This window comes from Muntiacus reevesi, chromosome 12 (assembly GCF_963930625.1).
Source record: "Muntiacus reevesi chromosome 12, mMunRee1.1, whole genome shotgun sequence".
Taxonomy (NCBI): Eukaryota; Metazoa; Chordata; class Mammalia; order Artiodactyla; family Cervidae; genus Muntiacus; species Muntiacus reevesi.
In genome coordinates, this window is record NC_089260.1 from 61,383,182 (window position 1) to 61,396,394 (window position 13,213).

Genomic DNA, 13,213 nt, shown 5'->3' on the forward strand with positions numbered 1-13,213 from the left:
AAAGGCAAACAGCAGAATCCAGTGGTCAAAATCACGGGCTTTCCTATCAGACAAAGTCAAGTTTGATACCTAGTTCCACCACTTGCTGGCCGAGTGACCTTAGACAATTCACCCAACTTCTCTGAGCCTCACACCTCTTATTGTGAAAGGAGGACAGTGATGCTGACCACACAGGGCTTGTGTGAGGATAAAGCAAGATCCAGGCATGTCTACCACGCCCAGCATCGCTGGGGAACCCCACTGCAGGAACAGTTACTGAGTGCATCCTCTGTGTATTGGGCTCTAAACTAGGTGTGGGGTATCCAGTGGCAAGCAGGTCAGAGCGATGCCTTCTTCTCATTCTCCCTCAAAGAGCCAGATGATAAACAAGGTGAATGGGACATGGGCTGTAAAGAAATAAAACAGGCAGAGGGCAGGATGGAAGGAAAGCCCTCACTGGGGAGGTGACTTGGACAAGAACCTGAGGCCAAAGACTCGGCGCAGAGTCTTCCAGGTGGGGAAGCAGCAGTCGTGAAGGCCTGAAGGTGGGCACGTTGGATGCCCACACGAGCAGTTGGCATTCATCGTGATGGCTGCGGTTGTATTGTATGCGACCCCCCCTCGGAGGCCACCACCCCGCGGGGACACAGGACCCCGTTGCCCAGCCCTCCAGCCCTGGAGCAGGGCCAAGCCGAACCAGCTCTCAGAGGGGAGCAGAGCTTTGACTGGCGTGCTGGGGACGGCAGGACAGGGGAGGAGGAAGATTTGGCATTGCGGGCTGGGTAGGGGGGTCAGCGAGCATCCCTGTGGGAAGAGGGGAGTTTGGTTGAAGAGCCTGGAATCTGAGGGATCCTCGGAGATGGCTCAGGCCTGAGCCCAGTCCAAGAGCAGTGTCAAGCCAGGAGCCCGAGGCGCCCCATGGATGAGCTCGGCGTGAGCTGATGAGGGCAGCAGCCCCCATTACCATAGCCGGGTGGGCAGGGTGCTCGTTCTGGAGACTGGGCGCCCCACTCAAGATGCAGGGCCCAGGCGGAAATCCAGCGCTGTGAGTCACGACCAGATGTACAGCCTGTCAGGGGGATCCGGGGCCGAGGAGAACTGGTCACGGTTTCCTGGAAACTTCCAGAGTGTGGGGGAGGGGTCCGCTGAGGACAGGTGCCGGTGGGGGCAGGGCTGAGCCAGGAGACCCGCTGGGGGGCCAGGCCGGCTGCACTGGGGCCGAACTTTCCGTGGCCGCGGGGGAGTCAGAGCCTGATGCCCGTGGACCCAGCTGAGGCATGTTTGGGGTCCTCCGTCTCCCCTCCCACAGCGTGTCTGTAGTTACCTGGACTTCTGAGAGGTCTCATGCCCCTCGGGGTGTGGATGTGGGAAGAGCAGCCCAACTGGGACTTCTGCGTTGTCATCCCATAAACTTGGATTCAGATCCAAGGACATCCACAAGCCCAGCCCCTCTCTGGTCCTCCATCCTCTCACCTGCAAATGAATGGGATAAATTGGGAGCTCTCCAAGGTTCCGCCCAGACAGTTCCTTTGTCTTCCTCCCTATAGATAGGAATGGGGGCTTCCCAGGTAGCCCTAGTGGTAAAGAACCCGTCTGCAATGCAGGAGACATAATGAAACATGAGGTCGATCCCTGGGGTGGGAGAATCCCCTGGAGGAGGGCCTGGCAACCCACTCCAGTATTCATGCCTGGAGAATCCCATGGACAGAGGAGCCTGGCAGGTTACAGTCCATAGAGTTGCAGAGTGTCGGACATGACTGAAGGGACTCAGCACACGGATGAGAGACACTGAGGCCACGGAACAAGGAGCCTGCTCTGGGGAAGCCCATTTGGAGCTTGGCGAGATCTGCTCCCTTCCCCCACCCCACCCCATGTTCCAGTGTCCTGCAGCCCCTTCCCGATCTTCTCCTTGCTGGCCACCTCTTACCCTCCTTCCCTTCTACCCGTGCTCCTCATCTGCAGACATGGAGGCTCAGCCTTTCCTGGGGTGGGTGGATCCCAAATCTAAACCAAGTGAAGAACTCCCAGGGCCATGGCCATCTGTGTGTACTCACTGGGATAAGCGGGCAGGACCTCCTCCAGCCACCTCCTGTCTGAATCCTACACATTCTTCAATCCACTTCAAATGGCACCTCCACCAGGAAGCCTTCCAGATCACCCCAGCCAGAGTCATCACCTTACCCAGCCTCCCCCAGGCATCCCGCTTTATAATTCTGCCGGTGCCGTTTTTACTTTGGTTGTTGTTGTTTAGTCGCTAAGTCGTGTCCGACTCTGCGACCCCATGGACTGTAGCCGGCCAGGCTCCACTGTCCATAGAGTTTCCCAGGCGAGAATACTGGAGTGGGTTGCCATTTCCTCCTCCAGGGGAATCTTCCTGATTCAGGGATCAAACCCATGTGTCCTGTACTGGCAGGTGGACTCTACCACTGAGCCACCAAGGAAGCCCCATTTTTTTACTTACTAGTGTTGTAATTGTGTGTGCAAACATCATAGCTCCTGTACACAATTCCAGACTCACTGGACACAGTCACCAAGTTGCCCGGTTTTGCCCATGCTCATCAGCAGCCGCCTCTTTGACATCGGATGTGGTGTTTGGATTCTAGTGTTGGGTAGATATTTGCAGAATAAATGGAGTTTTCTTTCTTCTGTGCAGCAGAAAGATTCTTTCCTTCCAGAATGAATGGTTGGATGTGTAAGAGCATGTGTTCTATAGCCGCACTGGGTAGAATCTTAGCTCCACCATCAACACATGACGGGACCCTGGACAAGTTACTAACACTCCTGCCTCAGTTTCCCCACGTGTAAAGCGAGGATCATCATAACGTCCCTACCTCACAGGCTGGCTGTGAAGGTTAAATGAGTCATGCTTGTCAAGTGCTTGATGTCATGCCCAGCAGAGACCTGATTCAGTCAGCAAAGTTGTTAGATTTTGGCAGTCTGATATGTAAATTTTTCTTTGATTTTTTTTTTCTTTTTTTAATATTACACCGTCTTGCAGAATTCGAGTTTGGCTTTAGGTAGTTGCCAGGTCCTGTCCAATCCTTGCATTCACTGAACCTGTATCGGGTACTGAGTGCCATCTGCAGAGTCCCTGGATACGCTGGCTCAGAGTAGGGGGCAGGGAAGGGAGAGACGAGCCTTCACTGGCGTAACTGCTCGCCAGCTCGGGGCTAGCAGCCACATTAAGCGCTCTTACTCAGTTCATGTGACTCGACAAATTTGGAATGTGTTGGGGAGAGAGAGTTTTTCCAGCTATGAGTCAGTACATTTATGCTCTCTCACACACACATTTAAAATTTTTAAAAAGAAAGAGACTTTAGCGAGAATTCATTTTTGAGCGCAAAGTGGACATCTCTGAAAACTGTGTTTTGACCCTGAAGGCAAATAATACTTAAGATATTTAATAAAGAATTCAAAATAAGAGTCAAGGGAGAGAAAACACAACTAGCTGCTTTTTTCCTTCTGTATTCTCAGTCGCTGAAGTGCACGTTGGAGGACCCAATATAGCATGGGTTTATAAAGCACCTCCTGGATCCCCCAATTTATACTCAGCATAGTGGGAAAATAGATATATGAAAGAAGGGAGGCAGAACCAGCATTTACTAAGCACCTGTTATGTGCCAAGTAATCGGAACTGGGGTCGGGGTACATGTCCCAAGTTCAAGAGACAGAGTGGGGAAAATGGAATAATGGTGTTCAGACACGCTTGGGCTCAAACTTGGGCCAACTTTTAGAATGTTATATAAGTCCCATCTTAGCCCATTTTGTGGATGGCAAAACTAAGGCTCAGAGGAGAGAAAATAATTTGTCTATGGACACAAAGCTCTTAAGTGGTGGAAACCATATTCTAAACGGGGTCTGTTAACCTTCTGCCTTATGCCAGACAAAATATGTGATACAGCAGTTTTCAGATATCACACAAGAGACAACACAGGATTGTGTTAGCTGGGAGACGGGAAACAAACACCGCAAGTTCTACAATTGCACCAGCTTGCTGCCTCACAGCAGTTTCCAGAATGCAGTATGAGGAGGAATCGCCCCCCAAAAAGAAAAATAAATAAACTAGGTCTGTGAGTCTCCCTATGGTGAAGAAATTTGGGTTAAATCAGTGTCCCTGAGGCTGAGTGTCCCCAAGAAGGAGGGAAGCTGGCACATCCATTCTCGGTGATCACACTTGCATTGCCTAAGCAGGTACCACTTTCTCGTAGACCAGTTCCTTTAACCACCTCCGGATACGACTGAGCGCGCGGACGCACACGCATTCACACACACACTTGACACAACTGAGCGCGCGCACACACACGTTAGGGATGATGAAGAACCCGCGCGCACACACACCCACACCCTCACACACATTAGGGATGACGAAGAACCTGCACACACACACACACACACATATCAGGGATGACGAAGAACCTGCTTTTCGTTCAGGCTGGTCCAGTCTGCTGTTGTTTACTTTAGAGAAAGAAACCAGCACCCGCCCAGAGCGCTTGCGTTTCCAGCTCACTTACATCTCTTTTGCACGGGCTCATTTTCATAGACTCCCAGTCTCCGGGGAACCGTGTCTTTCCCTCGGAAACATGAGCTGTAATCAAAGGTGTGTTCATTCACACACATCTGCCGACAACCACGCCGGAGCCATGGTTCCCCGAGGCCTGACAGACGGAGGCTCAGGCCAGGTGCCCGGGGAGAATTTTTCCCTACACAAATCAGATTGCCCCGTGGTTGCTCTTTGTAAAGATGGCAGAGTCCCAGGCGGTGCTTCTCACATTGCCAGAGGACCTGAGGGGGCCAGGGGGCAAACAGGATTCCACCATCCATTCAGCAAAGACTGTTGCAGGCCATCGTGTGCCGAGAACTGCAGACCCTGAGAATCCAGCTCTCCTGGTGACTTCCCATCACTGACAGGTATAAAGACCCAGCTTTTTAAAGGCCAGCGAGCCCCTGGAGGAGCTGGCTGCTGCTCTTTCTCTGGCCTGCTCGGCCTTAGCCACTCTGGCCAGCTTCCATTGCTGAATGTCCCGTGCACCTCCTTCTGCCTCTGCCCTGTATACAGTCCCTCTGGCTTTCTGGATTCTTCCTTCCTCTCTTGGCCAGGTTTGCTGCCGCTTGCCTTTCAGATCCAGCTGCCCTCCCCCAGGCCCTCCATCTACCTCCCTGGTGATCTTGCCACCATTGCGTGTGCTTCCCCATCACGTCATTGGAGTCTATTCTCTGGCCCAGCTGCAAGGGTGCATGCATGCATGCTAAGTCACTTCAGTCATGTCCGACTCTGCAACACTATGGACTGTAGTCCACCAGGCTCCTTGGTCCGTGGGATTCTCCAAGCAAGAACACTGGCGTGGGTTGCCACTTCCTCCTCCAGGGGATCTTCCCGACCCACGGATCGAACCCATGTCTCTGAAGCCTCCTACATTGCTAGGCAGATTCTTTACCACTAGCACCACTTGGGAAGTCCTACAAGGGTAGGGCTCACTTTATCTCCCCAGTGCTGGCCCGAAGCCAGTGCCCCACAGAGAGCTGTTGGAGGTAGATTTCCCTGGTGGTCCAGTGGTTAAGAATCTGCCTCGAAATGCAGGGGACTTGGGTTCGATCCCTAGTCGGGGAACTGAGATCCTACAGGTCAGGGGGCAACTAAGCCCATGCTCTCTGGAGCCCATGTGCCACAAAGATAGATTGCAGGTGCTGCAACTAAGAACTGGTGCAGCCAAATAAATAAAGAAATACTTTTAAAAAGATTGCTGAAGGAATGAAGAGACAGCAGTGAGCAAATTAAACACTGCCCTGCCTGGAGCTGGGCACATCTTCTTAGAGTGTTGATTGTATTTGACAATTTTCAGGGAAATATTTGGGAACAAACACAGGCCTATTCTAGAGTAGCATGCAGTGTTCTCGTCAATGTTCAATGCTTCAAGTTGCACCCACACACCCTGGGGAGGTTGTGAACTCAGCCTCCTCTATTGTCTCAAGTAGGGACATAGGGTCTTCGTGGAAGCGTAGGTTGGTGTTGGTGGAAGAGCTGGCCCAGTTTGCCAGCAGCTCCACCCATGGAGTCAGTTTAAGGGGCAACACTAGGAGTAGTGGGGAATAGAAAGACCGTTCAGTCAGACCTGAATTCAAACCCGTCACTGGATGTTTTCTCTTGTGACTCGGGGTGATACGTGTGATCACTCTAAGATTCAGTTTCGTTGTCTGCAAAGTGGGTATTGAGTACTTGCTCCTCAGAGTTGCTGTGATGAGGAGAGAGAAGCCGTGGAAGACCCACTCAGTGCCCAGCACAGAGCAAGCACTCAGGAAGTGGTGACCTTTGTGCTCGTCCTTCGCTGATCGCTCTTATGAATTAAAGGTGTTGTTGGTGTCCAAAGTTGAACATTTCCTGGTGCAAAGACAGGCAACTTAAGACCGCACTTCCGGCTTGCAGACTCATGGCTGCACAGAAGTGGCCTGTAGCTTGCCACCTTCTTTGAACTTGACCTTCCTCTCTTGTGCTCAGTCCACAGTAGCCCCAACCCAAACCTGCTGATCCCCAGTACTGTCCTGCATGGGTTCTTCATCCTCTCCTCAATATGAGGCCATCACCCCAGGACATCATGACCTGTTTACTAGACCCGGAATTTCTTACTCATCTGCTAAATATTTGCTGAGTGAAAAAATGGACTGGAATAAACTACGAGAGAGGGAGTAACCCTGGGTGTTTTTCTTCTTCTACGAATGGTTAAAACACTGTTCCTCTTTTTCCCCTGCAGTTGTCCAGCCATCCAATGGGATTAAACTAGGCTGGGGGGGAGGGGATAGGAGGGACCTGTAGGGAAAATCCTATGGGCGGATTTTTCCTCATTGGGATTTTGCGCCTTGTGATCATTTCCTGGGGAGAGGTGTGCTGAGCCAGGAAGACTGGGAGAGCTTGAAGGGCAGTGGAAAGCCTTTTCCTTCATTTATGCTGCTGCTCACAACGCGAGCGTCATTTCCACATTCAGGAACTGCTGTGGGCACCATGGCGCTGAATCCCCATGCAGCCAGGAGGCAGGTTCTGTTTAGAGCTCTGCTTGGCTGGCGAGGAAATTAAGGTCCCAGGGAGGGCAGGGCTCGGCATCAGGTCACAACACAAGTGCGTGAGAGAACCAAGACCAGACTCAGATGTGTCATTTCCGAGACCAGTGCCCTCCTCCCCGACACTGGCGAGGAAGGATCGAGTGTCTAGTGGGTGATACCCAGTGCTGAGTTCAAGGGGAGGGACTTCATTCATGGTCCTGTGCCTCCAATGCAGGGCGACACAGGTTTGATCCCTGGCCAGGGCACTAAGATCCTACATGCATGTCCAAAAAAGTGAAAAAATAGAAAAGGCTAAATGGGAAAATGGAATCGATTCATTGAGACTCCCCAGCTCCAAGAAGAATTCACTGTTTGCAGCTCCAGCCAAGCCCCACTCCACACCTCTGTGCCCAAGAATAAACACCTAGTTAACTGGGGATAATAATAAGTATCACCAATAATAATAGTAGCTAACGTACTATTCTGTGTACGTGCATACTATATCTAGCGCTTACATGATTGTAAGGGTTTTGTATGCATTACCTTCCTGGGTCCTGCAGGGTAATTCAGAGTTAATTTGGGGAAGTGGGAGGACAGAGCATTGACTAGAGAGGGTCTAAGATAAGGTAGCCACATGGCTGCATGGAATCCAGTGGGTTCAAAAAGCTTGTGCCTCGGGAGCCCGTAACAGAGCAGGGCAAAGGGAAGGGGGAGCGATGAGCATTGGCCAGAGCCCGCAGGGTCAGAGGCCCTGGGCAAGGAGTGTGGTCTGTATCCTGAGACAAATGAGGGCATCCGTGAGCTGCTCCCACCTGTACCACCTCTATACACATTGTCCTCCCTCACCTTCAGTCTATTACGTATCTTTCTCCTTTTATATACTGTGACTTTCCTAAGAGTAGGGGTTGGATCTTATTTATGTCTGTCTACTGCCTAGCATAGAATCAGGATATGGGATTACTCAATATGTGGATACTCAACAGATGATTGTTCATCAGATATTTAATATATTCAACGTTTAATAATGGTTTGTTGTTGTTCAGTCGCTAAGTCGTGTCTGACTCTTTGCGACCCCGTGGAGTGCGATGCACCAGACTTCCCTGTCCTCCACTATCTCCTGGAGTTTGCTTAGATTCATGTCCATTGAGTAGGTGATGCTGTCTAACCATCTCATTCTCTGCTGCCCCCTTCTCCTTTTGCCTTCAATCTTTCCTAGCATCAGGGCCTTGACATGGTAATATTTAATAACTATTGCAGTCTCGGGGGTTGCAAAGAGTCATACACAACTGAGCAACTGAACTGCAACATACTTACTACATGTTTGTTATACACAGGTGTTAGTACCTAAAATATAACTTCTGTTATGCAGGCATTTCTGCTCTAAAGTGTTATATGCGTGCCTATAAAACCCTGCATTCTGAGAAATTCAAAAATCACAGCATTTGGGGGACAATTGGGCTGAAGCAGAGTATTCACAATTCATACGACTCTGTAATGAAGCACAGTCCAAGCGACAATACCAGTCCAGTTCAAATGGCGTTAAGTTCTGAATTAGAATAAACACAATAACTATAGGGCCTGAGTGACTATAGGCCAATCAATATTGTTTTAAAAGGGGGAGAACTTGATGGAAGGTGCTAACGAAGGGTTGAGGCTGCTGGGTGTAGAGGCAGAAGCGGGCAGATGTCTTCATCCCAAGTTCCTGGGGCAGAGCACTTTCAGGCCCTGGGGGAGTGTGGCAAGGATGTGTGGTCTCTTGAGCCCCCGGCCTTTGCACAAAGACCGGGGTGAACCAAGCAACACGAGCAGCTCAGACAGAGCACGTGGCCACCGGAGCCCCGAGGAGGAGCCGGGAGGAGCCCTGTGGCTTGCCCTGCTCAGCTGTGTGTACCTTGCATCCGGCCACCCCCACTTGGTGGTGCAAAGTATTAACGTGCCAGGAACGTTTGCCGATGAGCCAGTGCGACGTCCAGGTTTTGTTGACGTCAGTCGCCTGTATGCCTTGTGTGCACTGAACCTCCTTGAGGAAGCGTGTACAGCAGAACAAACATTACATAACGGAATATATGACTGATACACCAAGGATGCCTGCTGGCCAGTTTACATCAAGGAACGTACCAGTCACACACCCTCTGAGGGTTGTGGACTGTTTTCTTCTTGGTCCACGAGTCTATTCAGTAAACCCATTCTGTGAGCAGAGAGTAAGGCAGGATGGAGTCAGGGGATACTAATCCAGTTAGTCACTCAGTCGTGTCCGACTCTCTGTAACCCCAGGGACTGTAGCCCGCCAGGCTCCTCTGTCCACAGAATTCTCCAGGCAAGAATACTAGAGTGGTTGCCATTCCCATCTCCAGGGAATCTCCCCAACCCAGGGATCGAACCCGGGTCTCCTACATTGCAGCCAGATTCTTTACCATCTGAGCCACCAGGGAAGCCTCCTAGACACTAATGAAAGTGAAAGTTATTCAGTCTTGTCTGACTCCTTGCGACCCCATGGACTTGGAATTCTCCAGGCCAGAATACTGGAGTGGGTAGCCTTTCCCTTCTCTAGAGGATCTTCCCAACCCAGGGATCAAACCCAGGTCTCCCGCATTGCGGGCATTCTTTACCAGCTGAGCCGCAAGGGAAGCCCAAGAATACTGGAGTGGGTAGCCTATTTCTTCTCCAGCGTATCTTCCCAACATAGGAATTGAACCAGGGTTCCTGCATTGCAGGCAAATTCTTTACCAACTGAGCTATCAGGAAAGCCCTAGATACTAATGAAGGGTACCATAAACCCATGATGTGATCGCTTTCCCCATCAGAAGCAGCTGAGCTCATATCTCTGGACTTGGATTCAGAGGACCTCAACCCCATCCTGCCCGAAAGCTGTGCAACCTCAGGAAAATCACTTAACCTCTCTGTGCCTCAGTTTCCTCAACTGCAGAATAGCACCAGTTATACTCCCTGAGTCCTTTGAAGGAGCAGATGAGCTAGTGGATAGAAAGTTCTTTCTAAACTATAAGGGGCTTTATAAGGTATTGTCCTTCCTGCTGATCAGTGCTGGGCTACTCAGGTCAGCTTGCCTCCTGGGGTGCCTTCTCCTGCCGGATGGTCAGTTCTAAGGACAGAGGGCAAATCCAACTACACTGGAATCAGAGTAAATTAATCACTGGGAATCAATGCAGAAGTTGAGATGAACTTTGGGAAGTGTTGCTGGCCTCTGAGGACAGTGAGGAGGAGGGGAGCCCGGGCTCCCTCCCTATCCGATGCCTCCCTCACTGAGCACTCACCCGTTAGCCTCTGTCTCCAGGCCTGAAGTCATCAGCCGATCCCTGGCCCACTGCCTCGCCCCGGCCCCTCCCACCAAGCCAGGCCTGCCTGCCCCATCACCCTCTCATTTTGCTTCCCCGAATAGCACAGAGGAAAGGAACACTGATTCCGGAATCATGTGAACTCAGGTTTGGATGAGCTTTACCACTCAGCATCATTACAATCCTGATAGCCAAGTTGTGGTTTCTTGAACCTGTCTCTTCCCCTGGGGAACGGGCTATGACTTCCTGACTTCCTTCCTTCCTTCCCTGATGAAGGGGATTAGAAATGCATGCTTTGCAGACTTTAATGTGCCACAGAATCACCTGAGGAGCTTGTTAATAAGCAGGCTCTGATGCTTAGGGTCCCGAGAACTGGCCCTTCCAACAAGCTCCCAGGTGATACAGTTTCACCTCTGACATATGGATCCGCGTTTGAAGTACCTGCCATAGCAATAGCACTTCGTCGTATGGCCGTAAAGATTTTTCCCCCCAAAGGGTGCTCCTTTGAGAACAGGGAGAGATGAATAGAGAAACCTCTCTGCTCCCCTCAGAATTCCAAGGGCAACAAGAAAAAACAAGCTTGGCTGTAAAGGCGGGCAGGGCGTGGGGAGCAAGGAGAAGCGTGGTCCCAGCCGCGGCTCAGAGGCAGACTCGCCACGCGCACGTGTGCGCTGCAGGTGGGCCTCGGCTGGCTGCAGAAACCTCCAGAGCTCAGGCCTCGACTTGCCACGCTGGGAACAAACGCATCCTCCAAGCTGGGCGCTCGCCTGCTCCTCTGGCTACGGCTCTCCTCAAAGCGCTCAGGGCTCGCCCAGCAGGAGTCTCCCAGGGCGGAAATCCATATCGAGGGCTTTTGTTTTCAGGGCTGCTGTATCTTTCGGACTTGTGGCCTGTAGGCAAAGCTGTCCTTCTCCACCCTCACCAACCGTGAACTTCTGCTGCTGCCAAGGAACGGACACCAGGGACTGAAGGCAACTCGGAGTGGGGTTCGGGAGACGCCTCCCCAGCCCCACCCAGCACATCTTGCTTTTAGTTTCATTCTCCTAAAAGGCCTGCTTCTCAGAAAGCTGCTGACTCACCCAGAGTGTGAGGGTCTTTTTTTTTTTTCCTTCTTCTCAGCATTATCACAAAGCCCCGAGATTCTTGAGGTCAGTTTAACGAGTGGCTGGGCCTTGACCATTTCCTTTCTTCTCCCCATCTCCATCCCAAGATCCCAGGGCCTTCTAGAAATGGGAGTTGATACCCCCATTCACCTTGTCCTGCTTTTAATATTGATTATTTCTTCTCTGTAGGTCTTGACGCACTGCCTGCTCTGGAGTCAAAGTAAAAAGATTCCCAGGATGTAAGCAACACGGGAACTGGTGAGTGACCGTGTGTTTGGCGAAGGTCGGGACCTCCGCTGGATTTCAGGAAGGGAAGGGAGATGGAAGGGAGCTCGGCAGGGGAAGCGGGGTCCGGAGCCCGTCCAGGGGGCAGCTGAGCTTTTGCACCTCTGAAATTGTTTATGTCGAGATGCACCTGGAAACAGTGCGGTGCAGAGAAACTGTGGGTCCCTTAGAATTCGCTGGGTCCCTGTCCACCCCTCCCCAGACGCAAACTGGAGCCTGCAGGTGGCTGTGCTAACCTCTCTCTGCTCAGATGCCAGCATCTCAGGCTCACCCTTCAGAGGGCATGGGCTGGGAATTGTCCTCAGGAACCTTGTAACCAGGGTTAGGGACGCTTTCTTAGAGCACAGAGGGAACTCCGCGATTCACACCAGTTTGTAAACCATAGCCCCGAAGAGACATGAGTAAATGGAGGCGAAGCGAGAAAGCCACCTTTGCTCCTTTGAATGGCTGTCACTGGCAAGAGGCAGGAGGGCAGCTAGTGACTCAGCCTAAGGAGAAATTCCTACAAGAGGTCGGCAACTGTAAAAAAATCGACGTCTGTTAGTAGTGAGTTCCCTGTCGCTGGCAGAATTCGAAGCACAGGTTGGAGAAGCGTGGATGGGAAATATTGAAGTGGGGAGGGGTTCTGATAGGGCAGTGTTTTACAGACTATTCCGTGATGACCAAGAATCCTGGAGGGGCAGGAGGATGAGGGGAGAGTTTAGGGAGAATGAACGACAGGACTTTGTAAGCTTACACGTGCATTCCTTCAGCGCTGTCTTTTATGGGGCAGGCTCCTGCTTTAAGGGCTTCCCAGGTGGCGCTAGTGGTAAAGACCCTGCCGCCAATTTCGGAGATGTAAGAGACACCCGTTTGGGTTGGGAAGATTCCCTGGAGGAGAGCACAGCAACCCACTCCAGTATTCTTGCCTGGAGAACCCTATGGACAGAGGAGCCTGGTGGACTACAGTCCATGGTGTCACAAAGAGTCAGACACAACTGAAGCGATGTAGCACACACACACATCCTGGGACTTGCTAGAGGAGATGGTCTCTCCCCAGATCTGTTATCCACGGGCCAGCTGTAGCTGAGCTCGCCACGCGTCACACATGTGGCCCCAAACACCTGATCAGTGTGAAGGGTGGGCAACTCTCCAGGCGTGATGGGATCTCTGATCAGAGGCTCTAGAGAGCTCACTCCCATCCCAGGACCACCAGCGCATCATGCCATCAAGAGACTTGCCCAGGATCCAGACCACACAGACCAGAAGGAAAGGCAGGGTGGAAATGCTGCGCTGGGTCCCCCCGAGTCCCCAGGCTTTGAGAGGACAGTGAGCGTGGCTTCCCCAAGGGAGCGGGGGTTCTCCGGCCCCACATTGTCCAGTGACCAAAACCTGGCCCGACGAGCATGAAAAGAATCGCTCAGTGGAGAAATTGCTCAGAAAAGACACCTGTCGCAAGGGAGAGGGTCTGAAGATTTGAGAAAGGAGCATGGGGGCCTCCTTTGTGCTTTTTCACCGGGTCTTCTTCCCTCTGAGCCTGGG

At 51.8% G+C, this 13,213-nt stretch overlaps 1 protein-coding gene across 1 annotated transcript in view; it reads left to right on the forward strand.

The window, feature by feature from the left end:
- Nucleotides 1–13,213, forward strand: part of ZHX2 (zinc fingers and homeoboxes 2) — a 177,166-nt gene that overhangs the window by 70,665 nt on the left and 93,288 nt on the right. Inside the window, exon 2 of the mRNA XM_065903152.1 lies at nucleotides 11,597–11,665. The gene's annotated coding sequence lies outside the window, so the exon portion shown is untranslated. The remainder of the gene's footprint in view (nucleotides 1–11,596; nucleotides 11,666–13,213) is intronic.